Consider the following 13,906-nt stretch of genomic DNA (forward strand, 5'->3'; position numbering starts at 1 on the left):
ACAATTGTTTAACTATTAATTGCTTCATCATGCAGGATAGTCAGTGCCCCACCTTTTTTCGCTCAGTTTTCAATTATTTTGATGAAATTCTTGATGTTAAGTACTGATTTACAAAAAAAAAGTAGGCATTCATAAATTTTTATCTGCATAATTACTATAACTAAACAATCAAAATTTGTGCTTTTTAAACAAATGCATTTTCTACTATAATATTATCAATATCAAAACAGCAATTTAGGTTATCCTAAGGTAAATATTTTTTAGAATTTTGTCAGATTTTGTCGCTGTTGTTTTTTTCTTGTAAATTGATAATCTTTGCAAAATTGATATTTACTACTGTAAAGCCAAATAACTAGTTTGAATATTTAAAAAAATGATATTCTAAAGGGTTTATTGGATCATTGAATGTCAATCTGAGGTCAGAATTTCCAAATTTTAAAGTGCAAAATGGCGGAATTAATATGATGGTCCATAAATATTTTGTTATTTTAAAACTTCTGGATTTCTTGGTCGCTGCATCTGAATCTTAAGATCAATATTTTCGAATGCCAAACGTTCAAGATGACAAAACTAAAATAAAAGAAAATAAAAATAGTTACATTATTCTTCAACTTGTTTTGCGGGCTTTTTTGACAGAATGTTAAATCACAAGTTTCAAAAATCAAAATTGTTATAAGAGAATAACATTTATTGCATGTATTCTTGTAATTATCGGTTTTAGTCTAATTCTATTTTATGATTTTTCATAATAATTAAAAAATTTTTGAATTATTAGTCCACCATATTGGATTGGTCATTTTGAATTTTAAAATTCTGACTTCTGATTCGCCTAATCAGCCGAAAAATCCGTGGATATAAAGTTTTCACAAAAATTTCATACAAAAATTCGTAGGTTAATATTGGATTAATAATATAGGTTAATTAACAAAATAAGAAAAATGACTTTTAGTTATCAATTTTATTCCTTCAGGAAGCAAAAAAAAAATATTTTATTACATATACTTTCCAGGAAACGGAAATGGATTGAAAATTTGTAATCCATTTTGATTCATTTGCATACGTTTTAGATTAAATACATCCTGGATCAAAATGGATTGGATGAGTCGTAAAAATTTTTTTTAGGTTGAAAAAAAAATAGAAATTCCATAATTTCAATCTGACTTCATGGATAAAATTGGTTTCAAAGAATTCTTAAACTTTAATTGGATAAAAATGGATTCGTGCGGCTATTGTCGAAATCCAAATTCTTGATTTCTTGAATTCATTTCTATTCATTTTAAATATTTTGAATCCATTTTCGCACTGAGAGAAAGGACTTTGCTGATTTAAGAAATGTCCAGTACCTGTAACGAATATTTGTACATAAGTATAGTGACAATAAATGTGATTTTGTTGTCGCTATATCTACAAATATTGTAGAATTAACAAAGTCTTTTCTCTCAGTGCGTGGGTCTCTGCTGGGTTATTATATCTTCATATTTTGCTAAAGTTTAATCATTTTTTTGAATTTAGAGTCGAGGATCTTCCCTAGCAAAGTTTGAATGCATATTTTATTTATTCCACCGTTTCGTAAAAGATTAAATTTTATTTTTGTTATACAAATCTGAGCTGTACACGGCGCATAACTGAATATGAACGGTGCACGTCGACCGCAAGCGGCACTCTTAGCCGAGCAAACGTCAGACAGAGAAACCGAGCGTTCACCGGTTTCCTATTTCCAGCGAGATCAAACATTCGTGGATCGTGGGACGCGGTGAAAGAGGGAGAGAGAATATTATTCGGAGAACGATGCACACCAAACGGACGTCTCCTCGGTTCTTTGAGGAATCGCCGGTAGCGCCGACGAGGTCTAAAAAGGGGATCGCCGCGACGGATCCCGCTGGGACATTAAAGCGAATCTTCCTTTTTGTCTCCGCAATTTCTAAATGACATCCATTGCCGGGTGTTGTGGCGGGAGCTCGTATTCTTTATGCCACCGTAAAATCCGGAGCGCCGAATATTCAGCAATTTTTCACGAGGAGAAATACGCGCGGCAAAAATACCTCCCACTTCGCGCTTCAAGCGACTCGCGGAGAAGATCGTCTCGCGTTTTGCACGGCTAATTCTCGCGCTTCTTTACGGCGAAGAAAAAAAAAGCAAAAAAAAAAGGATAAAGCAAACACGAGGGACTCGTGACTAAGGGAATTTGGAAGCGAAACGGGACCCGTTGTCCGTCCGAGTTTTGTTAACCGAATTTTCAAAGGTTCGCGTTCAGGAAGGAGGAAAATACGGAACGCACGCGCTCTGTCTCATTAGTGACAGTTCGTCAGTCATCTCTCCTGCGGCAGGCCTTCTTTTCTCGAGGCACTCTCCTTGCTTCATTTTCTAAGGACTATTCTCGCCTTCGCTCATTATGTGTTCTGTTCGCCACGGATAAAACGAGCACGATGATACGGTGGAAGAGAATAGCTCGCACGGGGAACGACGACCTTACGCGCTAAAATGTCGCTACGGTGTAAATGTACTTAAAGCGTTCGTAGGTATTATTAGTCTCCTCTTCTACCTAAACATCTTTACACGCATGAAAAATTATCAAAATTGAATATTCACGCGTCTCAACGAGATTAACGAGCTACCTCTCATTACTGCAATCTAAATAATTTTAATACGCTTAAATTCGTAACGTCGAATTGTACTCAATTTGAATCATTGTTGACTCATTCGTATGTCGTCATTGCTCCCACTCAAAATGCCATTAATTTAATTAAAACAGCGGAATAAAACGATTTAAAGAAATATTAAATTTAACTACTAGATACTTATGTTAATATTAGCATTGCTTATTTTGAAATTAATGTAGCTACTTAACCAGAGAAGGTTGAATAAAAGTAGCTTCTTCATCTATCACGTACAATTGTGAAACTAATACTCCGAATGTAAGATATTAGGAGATTATTTTATGCTGTAAAATCACATTACAAGTTTCTAGGGAAATTTCGATTAAAAGCGAACTCTTAAAATGTGTTCTTAATTTGTAGCATAAAATAAATTCCCAATACTTTGTGTATTCGCACAATTCATTTCGTGACTATTTATAAGATTGTCTTGTTTATTTACTACAACTTTGCCACCATTTTATTTACATACATTTTCAGACTTAAATAAAAATTGATAAAAGCATGAGATTAAGTAGAACCGGCACATTGCAATTTAAATACATCTTTTGACTTTGTTAATAACAAGCCAGTGAATTTGTAGCATAAAGTCAACTTCCATGTCTTGTGATTCCTGAAGAATTAGTTTCGTGATTGCATTTCGTGTTAAATGATAAATTTCAATACATCGAAGTTAAAAATTACAGAATGTTATTTAACTCAAAGGCTTTTTTTGCTTTAAATTTAATCCTATTTTATTTAACAGTGTGTATGCAAATTTATGTTACAAAATGTCACCCAATCAACCAAAAAAAATTATCCAAATTATCCTAAAAAATGAACAATACTCATATATGCATAGAAAGCGTAGAAAACGATTAAAATCGAAAAAAACCAATCAAGTGGGTTTTAGTGTTTAAACGATATTTTATATGTGAATTTATCTATTTTTTCTAGTTCTTTGAATTGCGCACTGACACTTTTAATCTTAAAACATAGCTCAAATCAGAATAGTAGTATCACAACATATTAAATTGATTTTTAATTTAATAATAATGATCATAAGAATCTATAAGGTTTCCTTCTTTCTCAAAAACTTAAAATAAATTAACGCTCAATTTAACTTATGATATTATTTCTAGCTTTAGTTTATGATTACGTTTCAAATCCGAGGATGTTTGACGTGCAGTTTGTCAAAATTAAAAAATGTATATCTAAGATTTACACATATAATAATATTAGCTATTAAAATCCAGCCCTTCGATCGTTGGCTTTCTTTCTTAATTACTCGTGTAAAAAACTTGTTGCGAAAAATGTTCTAAAAATAATTTAATATCTAACTAAGAAGATGTTGCTTCGAGAGACTAAAATATCTCTGGTGTTAGACACGGGTTGACGCGAAATAATCAGCACGTGGAAATGAACTGCCGGCGTAACCCTTCGTAATCTCTTTCCTGGAACTGAATTCTTCTAAATTCAAATACATGAAGGGCAGACGATGGGCAAGGTCCTCTACGGCCTCTACACCGTCTAGCAGCTGGGTCGCGCGACATTAACATTGCTTCCTTTTTCCGAGTAGCGAAGGGGTTCTCGCTCGAAGAAAAAGTACACTTGTCATAAAGAACTACGATGCGTCGGAATGACGCGCCCAGAAAAAAGTAATGCGTTGTCCCGGTTGTAAGTACGACTGAATATCCCGTTTGAATTTGATTTAGCTCGAGAGAGATACTTTTTATCAAAAAGTAATCGCATTATTGAAGCTCGAGCTAATAATCCAAAGTTGTTTTTTCTTTCAGCGCTAAAAACTGCTCAATTCAAGATCTGCATGGCATCTTATAATTAACTGTAACATTGAGAAAAGTTTGATAATAGATCGTACAAATGTAGCTTACTTAGCGTATTTAAGCAATATTTAATAAATATTACCGAACATAATAATGGTTCCAACCAACCGTTTGCAATGGTAATAATTAGAAAAGTAAAATTAATGTATATTCAATTGATTTTAATTATATTAACAGAACATTTGATTGAAATTGTTTTACCAAAGCTTAAATAATTACCTTGATCGGATTTCTAGATTATTAATCAATCTTTTCTTTTACATTGTGAAGTTTGTTAATAATAATTAATGGAAGGAATAACTAAGGGAATAAATCATTAATACTTATTGGAATAAACAATAAATTGTTTATTCCTTTAGTACTCGATTTCTCAGTTCATTTTCATAAATTTATTTTTCGGAATATACAAGCTTCATCACAATTGTATAATAATAAGTAAATACTTTGGGGAAAAGATTTTAATTAAATAATCAATTAATATAATCAATTAATAATATATTTAACAATTATATTAACAATAACTAGACATGATAATGGCAACCATTGCCAAATAATTACTAAATATTACTAAGCGCTTAGTAATATTTTAGTTATATTAATTGTACATTTAATCGAAACTATATTTCGTCAAAGCTTAAAATAAATAATATCATCCAGGATCATTATTACCAAACCCCTTTCTCAATGGACTGACTGGAGTTCAATAATACATTACTTAACATATTACATAATGAGCTTTTTTACCTCACAGGCTAACGTTATTTTTAACACCCGCTTAAAATGTTGTGTGCACGACATGCTCTGGCGTACGCATCCACGCATGCATGCACGCACGCACGCACGCACGCCCGGGGAACAACCGGCGGGTACGTTCTAAATCCGCGTACCATGTAAATCATCGCGCTCACGCACGTGCGTGCATGCGAGCACCGCTCACGTGCCACAACCGGCTGCGCTTAAGCGCACGAGAGAGCTCCTCGACCTGGACTTTTAATCGTTCTCCACGGTTTTTCTCGCCGCACCCGGCGGCGATGCGGTTTCTTCATGACGATATCGTGGCGTGCATCTGCATGAATAGAGATGGTAAAAAGCCAACGCTCATCTACGCGTTATTATTGTCATTATCAGCTGTTATTGTCGTCACCACTGACAACTATTAATCACCGCTCAATCGTTAATCAAACGCTCAATTAAGAGGAGAGATGACGAGGCGTTGAATGATAATAGGTTTCAGAAAAGAAAAACAAGGCTCTTTGAGAAAAGGCTCGATTGCGAAGCGACGAGAGAAACGGTCGTTAAGGCCCGCGGCTCCGGGTGTTTTGCAATTGTAAACTACCGATTCGTAATGCAACGTACTACGTTCTCGCTCCGCGCACCTCATGACGGACGATTCCCCATCGCGCGTTCGCCGCGGCCCCGAGCGTGTAACGTGTAACGCGTTTCCCGCGATGCGATGCGAAGCGAGGCGGAGCGAAGGGATTAACTACGGGTAAAGAGATACGTACGACGCGATACGGCGATATTCCGTACAAGGCAGGCGCGTAGGAACTTGCGCGAGCTGCAACAAGTCGGAATAAGGATAAGAACGAGGACGCGGTGTAGAGGAACGAGCTGTGGCCGCGGGCGGGCGCGTGGCCACGGGCGCACGCACGTGCGTAAAGCACGATGATTTACGCGGACGCGAATTTAGACCGATAGTGTAACCCCCCTTTGCTCGGTCGACCACGGTCGACGCTGGAAGAAACGGCGAATTAGTCGCGCGTCTCGCTCTCGTCGGGCTATACAATACGCGCGCTGCGTACTTATGCCCAGCGTTTGCCGTTATTTACATAAAATTATCTAGATAATCATCTAGATGAAGAAATAGTTTCATCGTATCTTTAACTGCAGATTTTAATAATCAGTAATAAAATTCTATTAAAATGTATCTATTACCAGAGATTTCCTTTCTGCTATTCCACAAAGAACAAGGTCCCTTGTAGCACAAAATATTAGTTCAATATTGGGAAATAATGTAAACCTAATATTTTATATTGGGTGTGAATTGATTTTCAGTATTGGTCCAATATTGCAGAGTATGATATAAACTCTTATTTAACCAATATTGAAGTTGCAATATTGGTCCAATATTGAAAAATCGTGTCAACCTAATATTATCTATTCGATGTGAATTGATTTTCAACATTGGTTCAATATTAGAAGGTTGACACTTTAACCAATATTAGTCGATTTTTTTTTTAACCCAAGCGGTCACCCAAGTCGCGACTCCGGTGAACGTTGCTTGACCTGTGTGATCGCTGCGAACTGATCCCTTGTGATGACCTGTGAACACTTTGTGCTGATACGTGTATATAAGGTAGATCAGGTTAATATACGTTATCGAAAAAATGGAATATGTATAATTAAAGCACATTATTTATATAAACAAATATAAAATTATAGTTTTTTTACTAATTTCACAAATGCGGAATAGTATCTGGAATAACTTTTCTGTTATTTATTTGAGTAAGAATGCAATTAAAAAATATATGTCAATATAATACAAATTAAATATAAAATATTTTTATAAAAAAAATTTTTTAAACAATTAAAAAGTATTGTTTGCTCATTATAATGTAGATTGAGGTTTCTTCATTTATGGACCTATTTCGTTTATTGATAATATTTACAATACAATTATTGACTCGTAACATTGGCAGCACATTAATATTTCTTTTATAACCAATATTCGCTTTAGATTTGGAAATCTTGACCAATAATGCGCTTCCAATATAAGTGCAATATTGTACAATTGTTAACTTGTAGCATTGGCAGCACATTATCGTTTCTTCAATAAACAATATTTGCTTTACATTGGTAAATCTTGGCCAATGCACTTCCAATGTAAATGCAATATTGTTTAGTAATTGGCGAGCAATATTACAAGTACATGTGCAATTGATTCCACGACCAATATTGGCTCTTTATTGGGAAATATTGGCCAATGTACTCCCAACATAACCAATGTTTCGCCAATATTAATCAATGTAAAGCCAATGTACTGTGCTACTAGGGGTTTCATTTGTTTTTACTAATCAAAAATTAATTTTACAAAAGTGCTTCAAAAGTATCATCACTTAATGTAATTAAAAAATAATCTAGATATTGTGTTTTAGAATCTAGATTATAGAGATATTCCAATTCGAATTTATCTCAAATACAGGTTCAAATACACGAAATGTGTCTCTATACATGTATCTAGATACCAACACTGCTAATAATGTATTTTCATCTTTATTTTAGATAAAATTAGTGTCTTTTTCAAATTATATAACATGAAGTGAACAATGGCAAGAAATGAAAGTATTAAATAGCCTTACTCTCAACCTTTTCAAAATACCATTCATCCTAAAGAGAATCTTTGAAAGTAACACTAGATTGCGTTCCAAAATTTAAATTTTAATAAAAATATCCAAGTACATAAATATTTTTTGTTAGATTAAATTTATTTGAAGAATCTTTGTTTTTAAAAAAGATTTAGAAATACCAATATGAACACATTGCTTTTATTTTACAATAAATTGTTTTATTCAACAGATATTTTTATTAGCAACATTATTTAAAAATTGTCCAGATAAATTCATATATAATTTTATCTTTATTCTAAATAAATTACAAAATTAAATCGTCTTCATCTTATCTAAGATACATTAAAATGTAATATATCTTATTCGTACCTAGATAATTTTAAATGATCAAAGCGCAACACTATTTATGCGCGTCCTTGACTCGAAATGTGCGATGCTATGCATGGGGATACCTGGGCTGAAGTAAACTTCGTGTTAAAATTACTCTGATACGTTACGAGAGCCGGGGACGCAATGTAGCGAGGACGGAATTGCCTTACAAATCCAGTTGGTGTGAAATCTAAGTTAATTCATCACGTTTCTTTGAACAAGCGCCGCGTTTTACATCTTTATCCCGCGCTTCTCGGTTGCCATGCACATAGGAAAAGGAGCAGCGCGGTGATTTAAACGAATGTAAGGGCCGCGACGAGCCTTTTACGCCAAACGGAAAGGCTTAAATCCGAACGTATAAAGCGAGCTCCGAACGTCCTATAAGTTAGCGGAACAAAATGAGCAGAATTAATTCAAACAAATTTTTTTATTTGTTGCTCATTTGTTGCTAAAAAGTTGCCAAAGAAAAAAATTTGTTGCTCTATTAATTTTTTTTAAAAATAATGTTCCGCTAACGGAAGTTTAAGTTAGCGTGACAATACCCTTATATCGCAAAAATCATACGCAAAAGCAATGTTAAAATATGTTGCTAATTTGTTGCTCACAAAATATGCTACTCTCGATATTGTTACTTGCAAAATAAGCACCAATAACAATAAACAATCACCCATACAGAGAGTTACAAGAGATTTATACAGAGAGTTACAAGAGTAAACTAGAAGAAATAAATTTGTTACTCGCATAACTATGATTCCAAAATAATCCTCAGCCATCGTACTATTAAAAATTTAAAATTATTGCTAACCATAAAACACTAAAGATAATTAATTTACCAAGGAAATGCGCGCGTCGCGCGCGGTAGGCACGTTAACGAATGTCAAAAAATGTGTACGCTGGTATAATTGTAATATCAAAATAACCCCCAGATATTGTACGCAGATAAATTCCTAGATAAATTAATTATTTTTAATGTCTTATGGTTAGCAACAAATTGAAACTTTACATATTTTGAGAGTACGACATCCGCGGATTAATTTGATACCATAATTTCGCCAGCGTACACATTATTTGATAAGCAATACCTTGGCTATAGCGCGCGGCGCGCGCGTTTACTGCATAAATTAATTATTTGCATCGTCTTATGGTTAGCAACAAATTGAAACTTTACATATTTTGATAGTACGACATCCGCGGATTAATTTGATACCATGATTACGCCAGCGTACACATTATTTGATAAGCAATACCTCGGCTATAGCGCGCGGCGCGCGCGTTTACTGCGTAAGTTAATTATTTGCATTGCCTTATGGTTAGCAAAAAATTGAAACTTTACATATTTTGATAGTGCGGCATCCGCGGATTAATTTGATACCATGATTACGCCAGCGTACACATTATTTGATAAGTAATACTCTGGCTATAGCGCGCGGCGCGCGCGTTTCCTGCATAAATTAATTATTTACATTGTCTTACGGTTAGCAAAAAATTGAAACTTTACATATTTTGAGAGTACGACATCCGCGGATTAATTTGATACCATAATTTCGCCAGCGTACACATTATTTGATACCTTCTCTATAGCGCGCCTATAGCGAAACACATAAATATCTGAATTTGTTGCTAACCATAAGACACTGCAAATAATTAATTTATGCAGTAAACGCGCGCGCCGCGCGCTATAGTCAGAGTATTACTTATCAAATAATGTGTACGCTGGCGAAATTATGGTATCAAATTAATCCGCGGATGTCGTACTCTCAAAATATGTAAAGTTTCAATTTGTTGCTAACCATAAGACATTAAAAATAATTAATTTATCTAGGAATTTATCTGCGTACACATTATTTGATAGGCAATACCTTTCCTATAGCGCGCAGCATGTGTTTACTGCATAAATTAATTATTTGCAGTGTCTTATAGTTAGCAACAAATTGAGATTTTTATATATTTTGATAGTACAATATCTGGGGGTTATTTTGATATTACAATTATACCAGCGTACACATTTTTTGACATTCGTTAACGTGCCTACCGCGCGCGACGCGCGCATTTCCTTGGTAAATTAATTATCTTTAGTGTTTTATGGTTAGCAATAATTTTAAATTTTTAATAGTACGATGGCTGAGGATTATAGTTATGCTCGGAATCATAGTTATGCGAGTAACAAATTTATTTCTTCTAGTTTATTCTTGTAACTCTCTGTATAAATCTCTTGTAACTCTCTGTATGGGTGATTGTTTATTGTTATAGGTGCTTATTTTGCAAGTAACAATATCGAGAGTAGCATATTTTGTGAGCAACAAATTAGCAACATATTTTAACATTGCTTTTGCGTATGATTTTTGCGATATAAGGGTATTGTCCCGCTAACTTAAACTTCCGTTAGCGGAACATTATTTTTAAAAAAAATTAATAGAGCAACAAATTTTTTTCTTTGGCAACTTTTTAGCAACAAATGAGCAACAAATAAAAAAATTTGTTTGAATTGATTCTGCTCACTTTGTTCCGCTAACTTAGGATGTGAGCTCCGAGGTGCTCGTGTCGTTCCTCTTTGGTTTTTTGCATCGCTTCTTTCCCTCCGCCTTCACGCTCAAAGGATGAAAACGAGGGAGGCGGAGAAAGAAAATAGTCGAGGCAGAATGGAATGGAATTCGAGAGGAGCAGCAGTGGGATCTCTGTCACTCGGAGGAGAAATATGACCGGTAAGACGCGACGTGGTGCGCTCTTTGACGTAAATGACCTGGATTTATCCAGGATCGCGTATCTGACGAAGACGCGCGACAATGATCTCTTTCACATAAGAACATGGTAGACCACTAATCGTAAAACTGGCGAGCCACACAGGAGTAATAACGAATGAGCGATATCTCTGTTATCATCATGAATAGAAGAGGGGATCGAAAGGCGTGTGGAGAAGAGAGAAAATCCTGTTGGCGAGGACAGAACTAGACTGCGATTTCTCTCCGTCTGACAGAGCCTACGATCACTAAATCCAGTCATTACTTTGTTGCGTTAGCCCGGAAGGAAGATCAAAGAACTACGCAATTACGCACGGGACAGAATTTTCATGTTACCACAACATTTTTATGTTACGACAAACTATCTACGCTTACCGAGGGAACTCTTTATTACGGTCATTAGCTTTAATGCCACGAGGCGATGCGTTTCCGCGGTGCATTCTTCTTCGGTATTACGCCGGACTACTTCGCGGCCGTTGAGCAAAGCTGCATCGTATATTACGGCGACAAATCTTCTCGATCAGAAAGATAATGAAATTAACTTTTATTAAAGTTACATGTCTCGTTAAGAGTATCGGTGCAGCGGCATCAGTAGATCTGCCCGCGTCATTAGGAAGATCCTGATCCTTCTTGTGCTTTAGATGGACAGACAGATACCCACTTCTAAATCGCACTATAACCTTGCATATAAATTTAACCACAGTACTTGTACACTCTTTTGGATTATTTGGGAACTACATAACATTATCATCATCCTTCATAGAACTCAACGTGTTAAGAACAATAAAAATTTTATTAATATTTATAGAGAAACTGTATAATAAGTTTAGCTGCTATTTTTTGATATATTTCGCAGCTTAATTGCAAGAAGGTAAAATAAATAATCTAAATTTTGATAATTTGTAATGATTACGATATTAAAATTCGATTAACAATCAAGATTCAAATAACTTTGTGTTCTTATTTGTAAATTAAATGAAGTTTTACAGAATGTTTTAGTTTCCTAAATCGCACTATGTTTTAAGGTTGGTTTATGCAGGCAATAACCGCTAACTTATGCCGAACCGGTATGAAATTGATCAATCATAGTCGATTATTCTTCTATAAATTGATTATAATTGGCTAATTTCTTACCGGATCTAGCAATATTTAGTCTTTTTAATTGCATTATTGCTTTAATTGTGGTTATATAATATACAGGGTGTTTCAGATCACCCGTACACCCCTTTTCTCTTTGCAGGATTAGGACCAATCAAAAATATGTTCAGACGAAAGTTGTAGGGTTTCAAAAGATCTATTCAATGATCTTATCAGTTTGACCTTGGATGGCGTCGCCAAGGTCAGATCGAAATCACATTAAGTTTTTTAAATGGAACACCCTATTTTTGATTCCAGAATCTAATAGCTGGTGTCAAGACCTTTCCAAAACACTATACGAATGTTTATTTTCGTTGACTACTTTCCGAGTTGTGCGGCTTGAAAGTTACACTACCGCCAGCATCAGCATTACTCAAGATGTACCATGTGGTGGTTACTTAGTCGGATTTAATCTTGTGTGTGGGTGTGTGCATACGTGCATGCGTATGTGTATGAGGGAGGAAAAGGGGAGTCAAAGTTTTATGTACTCTGCTTTTATTTATTAACTGGATTGATTATGTTTGATGATCAATCACGTCCAGATTGACTGTATGCATTTTCCCGTGCTTAGCATTATCCAGAATGAACGACGTGGACGTGACGAGAATTTCATCCCATTGGGGTGCTTGATTCACGTGAGTCCCCTTGCCTCTCACGTTTGGGGTGCTTGATTCACGTGAGTCCCCTTGCCGCTCACGTTTGTGGTGCTTGATTCACATGAGTCCCCTTGCCTCTCACGTTTAGGGTGCTTGATTCACGTGAGTGCCCTTGCCTCTCACGTTTGGGGTGCTTGATTCACGTGAGTCCCCTTGCCTCTCACGTTTGTGGTGCTTGATTCACGTGAGTCCCCTTGCCTCTCACGTTTGGGGTGCTTGATTCACGTGAGTCCCCTTGCCTCTCACGTTTGGGGTGCTTGATTCACGTGAGTCCCCTTGCCTCTCACGTTCGGGAATGAATGAGTGTATGTTTTGTTAAGCGACTAAATGTTCAAAGTGAGCACCATTTTCTGCGATGCAAGCATCAACTCTATTTTGAAAATCATTGGTTGCTCGAAGAATTTCCTCGGCACGTAAGGATCGAATTGCTTCACTTATTCTACGAATCATATTATCCCTCGTAGTCGGACGTTCATGATAGACCAAGTTTTTTATCTTTCCCCAGAAATAATAATCAAAGACGGTGAGATCTGGTGATCGGGGTGGATAATTGATTGGACCGTATTTGCCTATCCACTTGTCGGGGAACATAGTATTTAATGCCGCACGAGCAACTCTCGATGTATGAGACGGACATGCATCTTGTTGGAACCACATGTTCAGACGCAATTGCAGAGGAATATTTTCTAGTAAGACAGGAAGATCTGTCATTATTAAGGCGGAATATCTATCACCGTTTAGATTTTCGTCAAAGAAAACAGGACCTATGATTTGACTTCCAATAATTCCACACCAAACATTGACTTTCCAAATGGTTTGATGATCTAATTCTCTCAACCAGTGAGGATTATTTTGTGCCCAATAACAAGAGTTCCAAGTATTAACAGATCCATCACTTTTAAGTGTACATTCGTCAGAAAATAAAATTTTCAAGTGGAAATCAAGTGGTTGCTGTCTTATAAAGTTGCAAAATACAAGTCTCTGTCTAATATCGTTATAATTCAACGCTTGATGAACAGACATTCTGTAAGGGTGAAATTTGTTATTTTTTAGAATGCGCCAAACACTGATTTTACTAACACCAGAATCTTGTTCTCGTCGTCTTAAAGAATCATAAGGGTTCAATTCTGTCGATGCAAGAATTTCCACTGTTCTTTCATCCATAATCGGATGACGAATTTG

Source organism: Solenopsis invicta, chromosome 4 (genome assembly GCF_016802725.1).
Source record: "Solenopsis invicta isolate M01_SB chromosome 4, UNIL_Sinv_3.0, whole genome shotgun sequence".
Classification (NCBI taxonomy): domain Eukaryota; kingdom Metazoa; phylum Arthropoda; class Insecta; order Hymenoptera; family Formicidae; genus Solenopsis; species Solenopsis invicta.